We start from the raw sequence: 10,599 nt of genomic DNA, 5'->3' as shown, positions 1-10,599 counted from the left end.
TCTTATGGCATCACACTCCAAACATATTTTTGTCCTTCCCAAATGAAGGCAAGTAAAAACTGGCATTTATACTAAAGAAGGCATTACAGAAACCAAATTACAGTGAAAAACTTACTCTGTGTGGGAATGGAGTCTGGAGAGTGTGAAGGTTAGGGAGAACTGGGGGTCAGGGAATTGAATGTTATTGTTGGCTTTGGGTTCCTGGACAGACTTGCACCCTTGTCCATGAGGTTTCTTTGCAGAAAGGATGAATGCTTTACAAGGGCTGATAAAAGAGACTACAAGGTTTGGAGACTTGCATTCTTCTATAATTGGTTTTATTCCTGCAATAGCTTCAAGGTTTAAAGGATATTGCCTGATATTAGGAAGGGGTTTGCCTGGATCAACTTGAAACTTAACTGGGGATGCAGAATGGATCCACCTGATATCTATCCTAGGTTTTCCCCTAAGTCCTTTAGGAACCTTTTCTAAGAAAGTTAAGCTCTCAGTGTCCTTACTAGCTGATTTAAGGGGAAAGAATATTAGAGGTATTGAAAGGTTTCCAATGCTGACAGTTAAAAGAGGGGTTGAATTGATTTTAAGAATGATTTCTCTTTTGAGTTGCCTGGGTAGCTCAGTCAGTTAAGTGTCCGACTCTTGGTTCCCACTCAAGTCATGATCTCATGGTCATGAAATGGAGCCCCACGTTGGGCCCTGTGCTGAGTGTGGAGCCTGCTTAGCATTCTTTCTCTCTCCCTCTCTGTCTGCCCCTCCCCTGCTTGTTCTCTCTCTCTCTCTCAAAATAAATAAACATTTAAAAAATAGAATGATTTCCTTTTTTTGGGAAAGGAAATGGCAATGTGGTATTTTTCTAAGAAGTCTCTCCCAAGTAGATTGACAGGAGCTAAGAGAACTAGTAAAAAGGAATGCCTATCCTGAAGAGGTGCCTAACTGAAAAGGTAAGGAAAGAGACTCATGAGCTGTTAAGGGTTTATTAGAAATTCCCAGCAATGGAATTTTTATCAGTACAGGATTGTTTGAGCATGAGCACAGAAGAGTTGCTCCAGTGTCAATTAAAATTGTAAGAACCTCATTTCTGATCATTAAGGAAGTTTCACCCAGATGATTAAGGTGCAAAATCAGAAAAACCTCTTGTGTTTCCTGGGAGTAGCCTCTGTCCATTAGAGGGCTTGAGGGCTTAGTGCTAGAAGATTGCCTTTGGTGTTTCTGTGTAAGACACTGTCTGGGTTTTTTACAAACCTGGGTGACTCAGTCAGTTAAGCATCCATGTCTTGCTTTTAGCTCAGGTCATGATCTCATGTTTTTTTGTTGTTGTTTTTGTTTTTGTTTTTGTTTTTGTTTTTAACTTTGAGCCCTGCTTGGATTTTGCACTGACAGCATAGAGCCTGCTTGAGATTCTTTCTCTCCCTCTTTCTCTGACCCTCCCCTGCTTGAGTGTGCTCTCTCTTTCTCAAAATAAATAAATAAACTTAAAAACATAAAAAAAAAACTAATTGAAGCTAATCATAGCGTTCATAAACTAGTTTATCAAGCTTTTGAGTACATGTCTGGATTTTTTTATTCCAATCTATGGCTTTAGGGAAGATATGGGGAATGGCTTCATGTAAAGCTTTAGCAATGCACCCAAGAGGTACCCTGTCCTATGGTAAGACCCATTGGAGATCATCTAATGACATTCAGCCTTTGGCAACCAATGTTGAACTTGACCCTGTCCAACAAATAGATGGATCAACTGATAAAGATCAAAGAAACCAGAGTGGTAGGTTTGGATGAAAATATTAAATTTGTCAGCAAATTGATGAGAGTCTTCAGAAACCCTTGGAAACTCCTTGGCAATAGCTCTCAATTCAGCCTCTGTCTAGGGAGAATATAAAATGTTCAGGAGTATAACTTTTAGGTCTAACCTTGAAAAGGTTCATTGGAACAGGACAGTGTGAAAAGGATAAAACAGGAAGATCTAGAGAGGTCTTGGGATATTGGGGGTAAAGAAGGAGTTTGGCCATAAGAGGGACAAAGAAAAGTAGAAGAGGGAGAGAGAGAGCAACCCGAAGCAGCAGGAGGAGGCTGAAGAGAAAAGTAATTCTGTAAAGCCTTATGGTTCTTTTCAAACTGAGAATTTTTCTCTCTTAAGTTGGAAACAGTATTCTGAAAAGAGGCAATCAGTCTTGAGTTCATTTTAAAGTTTCCAAATACCAATTAAGCATCCTATTTGATTTGTCTGGTTTTAAATCTGTGGTTCTCAAGTCAAGTTCTGTGAGTTCAAAAGAGCCCCAAAGTGACCACTGTAATTGCAATTGATCTTTGGAATTTTCAGTCCACTGGGATAAATATTTATAAGAAGAAGAATCCTAGTTCTTAAACATGAAACCAACTGGACTTGCTGAGGGAGGAACCTCTTGAAGAAATTTAGAATAAGAAACCAGTTCAAGAGGCTAGCATTTATTTGGGACCAAAGAATTGAAATTCAGGGTACATAGATTTAGATAGATGCCCAAACAGTGTCCTGGTTATAGGAAGTGGACTCAGGATTTTTATAGACATAAAAAAAAATGTTAGGTAAGTTGTTTTTAAGAAGAGTTCATTGTTCTGACAAGCAGGGCTAGATTTGTACATCACTGATTGGTCAGGCAAAGTGCTCCCCAGGTAAAAGTTCATTTTTATCAGTCTTTTCAAACAAGATTTTCTCATTCTTGCTGACTTCTTGGTATGTTGAAGTTTGGCCTGGTTCAAAGATTTAGGACACAGGATGTGCAAGGCAGTTCCTATGAAATAGCTATTCCAGGTCTATTTTTAAAAGTGCTGAAATTATGAAAAGACCCAAAATGTCCATCGACTGATGAATGGATAAAAAAAAATGTGTATAAACACACACACACACACACACACACACACACACACACACAGAAATGGACTATTACTCAGCTATCAAAAATAATGAAAGCTTGCCATTTGCAATGATATGGATGGTGCTAGGGTGTATTATTCTAAGCAAAATAAGTCAGAGAAAGACAAATACAAATGAAAAATATGATTTCATTCATATGTGGAATTTAAGAAACAAAACAGATGAACATAGGGGAAGGGGGAAAAAACAGAGGCAAACCAGAAAAACAAACAAACTCTTAGCTATAGAGAACAAACTGAGAGTTACTGAGAGGAGGTAGGTGAGGGGATGGGTTAAATAGGTGAGAGTATTAAAGAGGGCATTTGTTGTGATGAGCACCGGGTGCTGTATATATAAGTGATGAATCATTAAATTCTACACTTGAAACTAAAAGCAATAAATCAATAAATAGTAAAAATAAAAATGGCTCTACTTATGTCATTTTTATAAGTATAAAGCAGGTCACTTAATTTAAATACATTTAAGAAATGCTATTTAAATATAAGAACTTATTAGTAACTTATCTTTGAATATTAGAGAATAAAATTATTGAGCACTTTAATATACAAAGGAGGGGCAAATATTGGTTAGGGGCATAGCATGAGATATTTATTGCATTATTCTATTATTGTTTAATAAAATTTTTTATATTTATATTTTTAAGACCATATTCTACTCTGTCTTTGCTGTTTTTAAACTTTTCCTCAATCATTTTTGGTGTAAGGTATTATACGCTAATATACTAGAAGAAAGGGCAAGTCTAATGTTTTTCTCCCAATAGTGTACTTTGTCAAAGTTTAATTTGTTATTTAACATTTTTGATTATTCTAATTTCTAATTAATGGTGTAATAGTGTTTTTAGGTGAATCTCGTAGGTTCTTGATGTCATGGGTTCCTTTCTGTGTTATGTAAGGCATTGGATAGAGAGACACTCTCTAGTTGAACCAAATAAAAGCTAAAAGCTAAATATTTTGAAATGAAATTCAGAATGTAAAAAGTTAATCTAATTGATTTTGGATCCCAATCATGTTTATGGTCCTCAATTATGTAAATTAGATTACATTTTTAAAAAATGCACATTGATATCATCTTTTCATCTGTGGAACAGATGTCCTTACCATACAAAAACACTAATACTAAATATCAAGACTGTCCAATATGTCTACATAGCATCATAGCTTTAGGATATTTCTCATGATATGTAATACTTTTTACTATGTCAGGCCTTTTGGTATAGTGTTTATGATCACATGTTTCATTCAAACACAATTAGATTTGACATCTGTCCATGATGATGACTATCTGAGTGAATTGGATTTGCTCAGTTTACCATTTCCATGTAATGTGTTCATATTCTGCAATGGTCAGGTACCAATGCCTACACAAGGAAAATTAAATATTAAGTAACATATGTATAAGACTTAAAGTTTATGACACATAGTAAATTTTGGTTGTTAAAACACCACAGTGTCTAAAATATGCTATAATCTTAGGAGTGCCTGGGTTGCTCAGTTGGTTAAGTGTCCAACTTTTGATTATGATTCAGGTCATGATCTCACAGTTTGTGAATTTGAGCCTTGCATCAGGCTCTGTGCTGATGGCTTGGTTCCTGCTTGGGATTCTCTCTCCCCTCTCTCTCTGTCCCTCCCCTGCACTCTCTCTCTCTCACTCAAAATTAATAAATAAACTTAAAAAATATGTTATAGTATTTTTAAACAATTTTTAAATGTTTATTTTTGATATATATGTGTGAGTGGGGAAGGGGCAGAGATAAAGAGAGAATCATACAGAATCCAAAGCAGGCTCCAGACTCTGAGCTGTCAGCACAGAGCCTGATGTTAGGCTCGAACCCACAAACTGTGAGATCATGACCTGAGCCAAAGTTGGACACTCAACTGATTGAGCCACCCAGGCACCCCAACATATGCTATAACCTTAAAAGTTTCCTTAGATTTCCATTTTTTAATGTATTTAATGAGAATCATCTGTAAAGTGTTATTTTTATTGAAGTCTTTTAGAACTTTGGACAGTGTTACGTATTCCTTATACATATCCCACAGAGAGTGTGATTTTACATATTTTTTCTTTTCTTTTTTTTTTCAATATATGAAATTTATTGTCAAATTGGTTTCCATACAACACCCAGTGCTCATCCCAACAGGGTATTGAGGAGGGCATATTTTTTCAATAATCTTTAGGAAAGATATTGTAAGTATAGTAACTGTGAATCCCCCAAATCACAGAATAATCTTTCAGAGAAGAGTCTTGTGTCAGCAATTTTAATATACTACATATATGGTCTCTTTTTTGAAGATACCAGCATTTTATTTTGTTTTTTATTTTTTTGTTTATATTTATTTATTTTTGAAAGACAGAAAGAGAGAGTGCTCAAGAGAGAGAACCCACAAACCACAAGATAATGACCTGAGCCGAAGTCAGTCACCTAACCAACTGAGCCACCCAGGCATCCCAAAGATACTAGGATTTTAAATGGTATCAGAATTCTTGCTGTGAAGAAAACTTTTTTTTAGATTTACTTATTTTGAGAAAGAGAGAGTGTATGTACACACACATGCACACATGCACACAGGCAAGCAAGGGAGGGGCAGAGAGAGAGGAAGAAGTAGAATCCTAAGCAGGCTCCATGCTCAGCCCAGAGCCAGAAATGGGGCTCTATCCCATGACCCTAAGATCATGACCTGAGCCAAAATCAAGCTGGTTGCTCGACCGAGAACCCAGGTGCCCCAAGAAAACTTTTTTAAAGCCAAAATGTCTCAAAATTATTTGCCCAGCAAACTTTCCCCCATATTCTACTTTTGTGTGTGGGTGCGTGATAGCAACTATAACTGTAATCATAGATAGAAGGGCTAAACCCACCCCTGATTACCTTGCTCCCCTACTCAAACCCTGTAATGTTTTCTCAAAACCACAGAGGAAAAATCATTCTTCCTATGGTTTGTAAAGAAACACGTGATTAAGCTCCTGGTCTTCTTTCTTTCTTCATCTTCAGATTTTGGTTGGCATCATTCCACTGCAACCACATAGAGTACTTCTGTCCCGAGACTTTTCCCTTGTTGTTACCAATATCTGAAATACACTTTTCTCAGATAATTGCAGCTTTATTCAGGGCTCCAAAATTGGCTTTACCATTCTATCTATAATGGCATTCCTGTAAAATGATCTTGTCCCTACCTTCTTATATTTTCTCCTAATATTGATCACCTACTCCCTGAAAATTATACTCAATATTTATATCATTAGTTTCTGTCTCCCACCACATCAGAAACATAAGTTCTATGACAATAATCACTTAAAGCTCCTTTGTTTATTGTTACTATCCATCAGTATGTAAAATATGACCAATATACAGTAAAACTAAAATATTTATGAAATATTTAGCACTCAGCTCATCAGAATTCTGAACTTAAAAGTTATACATGAAACAAATAAATCTGTTTAAAGTGACTTAAATAAAATCAGTTTTGAGCTATCTATATTTTATCTCATCCCTGAATTAGGTGTGATTAAGTTAGTACTTCCAATATTGAATTTGAGGTAACAAAAATCTATCTTTTTATAACTCGCATCCAGTGAGAAAGATGAAACTTAGAAAAGGGAGGAAAATACTATTTTTAAAGTTTATTTATTTGTTTTGAGAGAGAGAGATAGCAGAAGAGGGGGAGGGCCAGAGAGAGAGAGATCCCAAGCAGACTCTGCACTGACAGTGTGGAGCCTGATGTGGGGCTGGAACTTATGAACTGTAAGATCATGACCTGAGCCAAAACTAAGTGTTGGACACTTAACCGACTGAGCCACCCAGGTGCCCCAAGGGAGGGAAATTATATATTGACTTATTCCTAAAATAACAAAGGAATAGAAAGAAAAATGTGAAGAACATTGGAGACACTATAGAACCCAAATGCATTTTTGTTTAAAGTGTTCAAAGATGGTTTTCGGTACTAATTAGTGGAAATTAAATATGAATTATTTGTGTTTGTATCTCTTCTCTTACTGGCAGTAGTTATTTTGGTAACACATGTAATTACATAGCTTTTTCTTATATTACCATCCAAGACAACTCAGGATTATTAGGAAAAGCAGGGTTAGAAAACATAACACACTCTAAATTATTTCTTAAATCAATCAGATAATTGATGTTTTTTTCCCCTCCCACATACTATACTACAGTTGAAGTGTTTACTGTTAAGTGTAAGTTTCAAATGCTAACTGCACATCTGATGAGTCTAGAGATTTAAGCAGTTATTATAGAAAACTGACATGTTCTTATAAAAAGCAGAATTCAGTCTCTTACCCTCTATTTACTCAAAGGACAAGTTTTACAACTGTGGTATCACCACCAACCAAAGTTGATTTAAGAGACATGATGTCTTCTTCTTTTTCTTTTTAAGGCATGACTTCCATAATAATTGATGCAAGAGAGACCCCTAGCAGCATCTACACATGCTGAACTCTTAAATCAATGATATTGGCTTCATTCCCAAGTAACAGGTGTACCTACATTGATTAATCCTTTTTTGCCACCGAGAAAAGGAAATACGACATCAGGGGCATTCACCCTGACCTTTCCAAATATTCATGGTATGATGTAATATTTGCAAAAATATAGGTAGCACTTCACATTTTCACCCTGCACTGCCTAGCCAACCAAAATGGATGGAGTCATAGGTGGCAATAAAGCAGCAACACGGATGCTAGTCAGGATGAAATAATACTTGGCTGGAAACCACAATATTGAAAACCAAAATCCCTGACCATTTGTCTATTCTAGTCACAGATTTGCAAAAGATATATGGTAAAAGGGTATACAAGACAAAAAGTTTCCTATTTTAAAAATTAATATATGATACCTCAAATTCATCAGCAACTTTGAGTAGCCACTGAGAATAGTTGGAAGAAATAGGTTCAGTGGTGCCTTGACTATGGACTCTCTAGATGGACATGTGAAAGATAAAAATAACCCCACGGTGAGATACCAAAGGAGGAAGAAAGCAATGATAGTCACAGTAGAACCAGTCAAATCTATACCTCAAACCCCCTCTGGGATGAGGTTTCTTACTAAACAATAAAGGGCAGCCTAAGATCTTCTTATCATATTGTCCAACCAGGGACATTACAAAGAGATAAGAGGATGATATATTTCCACATTTTCAGTGGTCCAATGTTTACCACTCACTTGAGCTGACTTGCATTTGCAGCAAAGGATGAAAGGGAGAAGAAAGCTTACTCTCTTTAGAAGCCAAAATTTTTCCTACCTTTTGTTCTTTATTTTTAACCTACTGGGCTTAGAAGTCAGACTGTTTTCAGCCAGAAATATTATATCTGTGAAGGAAAAAACTCAACACAGTACAGTATCAGAAGTATCTTATCCAAACCTTCCTGCATTTTTTATTCTTATTAATCTAATATTCATATTCACTCAGAACAATGGCATATACATTTTAGCCACAGAGGCCTCTTAAATGGAACATAAGAGGACAATTAAGTTGACTTTAAGAACACATACGTTACAGAATGAAATTTTAATCTTCTAGATCCCATCTAGAAGTGCCAACACATTTTCTATCCAAACTCATTCAATGAGGGTTACACAGTGGACACTATATAATAGCGTGGTGCCAATAAGGAGGGCTTCAAATTTGTCCCTACCTCATAAACTTTGACAGTGGGAACCTCTCACATTTTCAAGTGAACCTATTGATTCCACAGTGAAATTAATGTTCCACAATAATATAAAAGCATCTGACCCACTCAGTTTTCTTATTCTGCTTTGTGAAAGCCAGAGAGGTTTCCCTCAGTGCCTATTTGGAGTTTCAATTAGCAGGCCCATCATCCTCTCTAGTGCTTGTTCCCATTCACTCCTTCACCACTGAATAACCCCAACTCCAATTTTCTTTTAGGGGCAAGAAGAGACATAAGAATATAACACCAGCTCTCTATGAAAAAAAAAAATTAGAACAACAAAACAATTTCAAAATCATAGGCAATAGTTGCTTAGAATATTCACACTAATTTCTTCTTAAAATATAATTTTCAGCAAATCAATGTTTCTAGAATCCAAAACAATTCAATCTAGAATCATATAGATAATTATACTGTATCAAGCTTTACTAATAATTTTAAAGATCAAGTAATCTGGAGGCCAGACAAAGCAGGGAGAAAAATCATCCCATGTGACTCTTCTGTGGGCCCTTCCTTTTTCACATCATACACATGATTTCTGCTCCAGAATAATAGGAGAGGTTTTAATAAGAGGTTCACAGGTTACTCCATACAGCAAGATGTTATGAAACATCTATGTCCTATACCCCAGAGAGTTGCAAAGTTTATGTAACATTCCCTGTAAATTATATTTATTTTACTTATGCAATTCTAATCCAGGGACATTAAGAGTACTGCATAGATAACGACTAGTATCATTCATCTATTTCCCCAATCAATTATCATATATACAAGGAAATTACACTCGGTCATCTGATTTTTTTTTTCCTTCCTCCAGAGTGTCCCCTCATTCATTAATCATGGAAGAAATTGATCACACGGACAGGACCAGGCCTGGGCTCTGGTGGGGAGCAAGCCACTGCATCTAGCTAGACCCTGGGCCCTGACTAGCTCCTCTCTTCTGTGCCCCCAGACCCATAGGCAGCAGCTGTGGCACCTGGCCAGAATGGCATGATCCTGAAGCCCCACTTCCACAAGAGCTTGCAGCAAGTATGTGGCCACATGGTTCAACCAGCTGGCATGGAAGTTCTGCAGACACAAGGCCTGGCAAGCCAGAGCAAGCCCCATCACCCACATCCCCTGTTTGGACCTGTCCGGACCCACCTGGCCCATCATGAGGTGCCCTATGAGGAAGTAGCACAACAAAGTATGAGCTGGCTGGGGTTTCAGCTTGGAAGAGTTAGGGTTGCTGGCATTGACAAGAAGGTGGCATGAGCTGTTGGGATCTCAGTGGATCCAAGAAGGCAGACAAGTACACAGAGTCCCTGCAGGCTAATGTTCAGTGGCTGAAGGAGTACTGCTCTAAGCTCATCCTCTTCTCTAGGATGCCCTCTGCCCCCAAGAGGGAAAACAGCTCTGCTGAAAAACTCAAATTGGTTACCCAGCTGACAGGACTAGTCAAGCCCACAGGGAATGTCTATAAGAAGAAGAAAGCCGGAGTCATTACAGAGGAGGAGAAGAACTTCAAGGTGTTGACCAATATTTACATGGCCTGTGCCAATACACTGCTCTTTGACATCCAGGCAGAAAGGGCCAAAGAAGCAGTAGAACAGGATGTTAAAAAGAAAAAATAAAGTGCCGGGGTGCCTGGGTGGCTCGGTCGGTTAAGCGTCCGACTTCAGCTCAGGTCATGATCTCGTGGTCCTTGTGTTTGAGCCCCACATTGGGCTCTGTGCTGACAGCTCAGAGCCTGGAGACTGCTTTGGATTCTGTGTCTCCCTCTATTCCCCTCCCTTGCTCGTTCCCTCTCTCTCTCTCTCTCTCAAAAATGAATACACATTAAAAAAAAAAGAAAAAAGACAGTGCCATTGCAACTTATGATTAGTAAAAAGAGAAATTGATCATAGGCTGGCTGTTATAACTTTTTCCTGCCTAGTCTACTATCTAACCTAGGTCAATAATTCCTTATCACATTTAAATTTTTTTTAAATGTTTATTTATTTTTGAGAGAAGGTGGGTGGAAGAGAGAGAACAAG

The 10,599-nt window shown here is 37.4% G+C and overlaps 1 pseudogene; it reads left to right on the top strand.

Annotated features, from left to right (window-relative positions):
* The first annotated feature begins 1,593 nt into the window (after window positions 1–1,593).
* LOC124529153 (60S ribosomal protein L13-like) lies at window positions 1,594–10,197 on the top strand (annotated as a pseudogene).
* The last annotated feature ends 402 nt before the right edge of the window (window positions 10,198–10,599 follow it).

The sequence above is a fragment of the Lynx rufus genome, unplaced genomic scaffold (assembly GCF_022079265.1).
Source record: "Lynx rufus isolate CCGP_SWC_20201006 ecotype Redwood Valley unplaced genomic scaffold, mLynRuf1.p SCAF_6, whole genome shotgun sequence".
NCBI lineage: Eukaryota > Metazoa > Chordata > Mammalia > Carnivora > Felidae > Lynx > Lynx rufus.
This window is presented reverse-complemented; position numbering and strand designations above follow the sequence as displayed.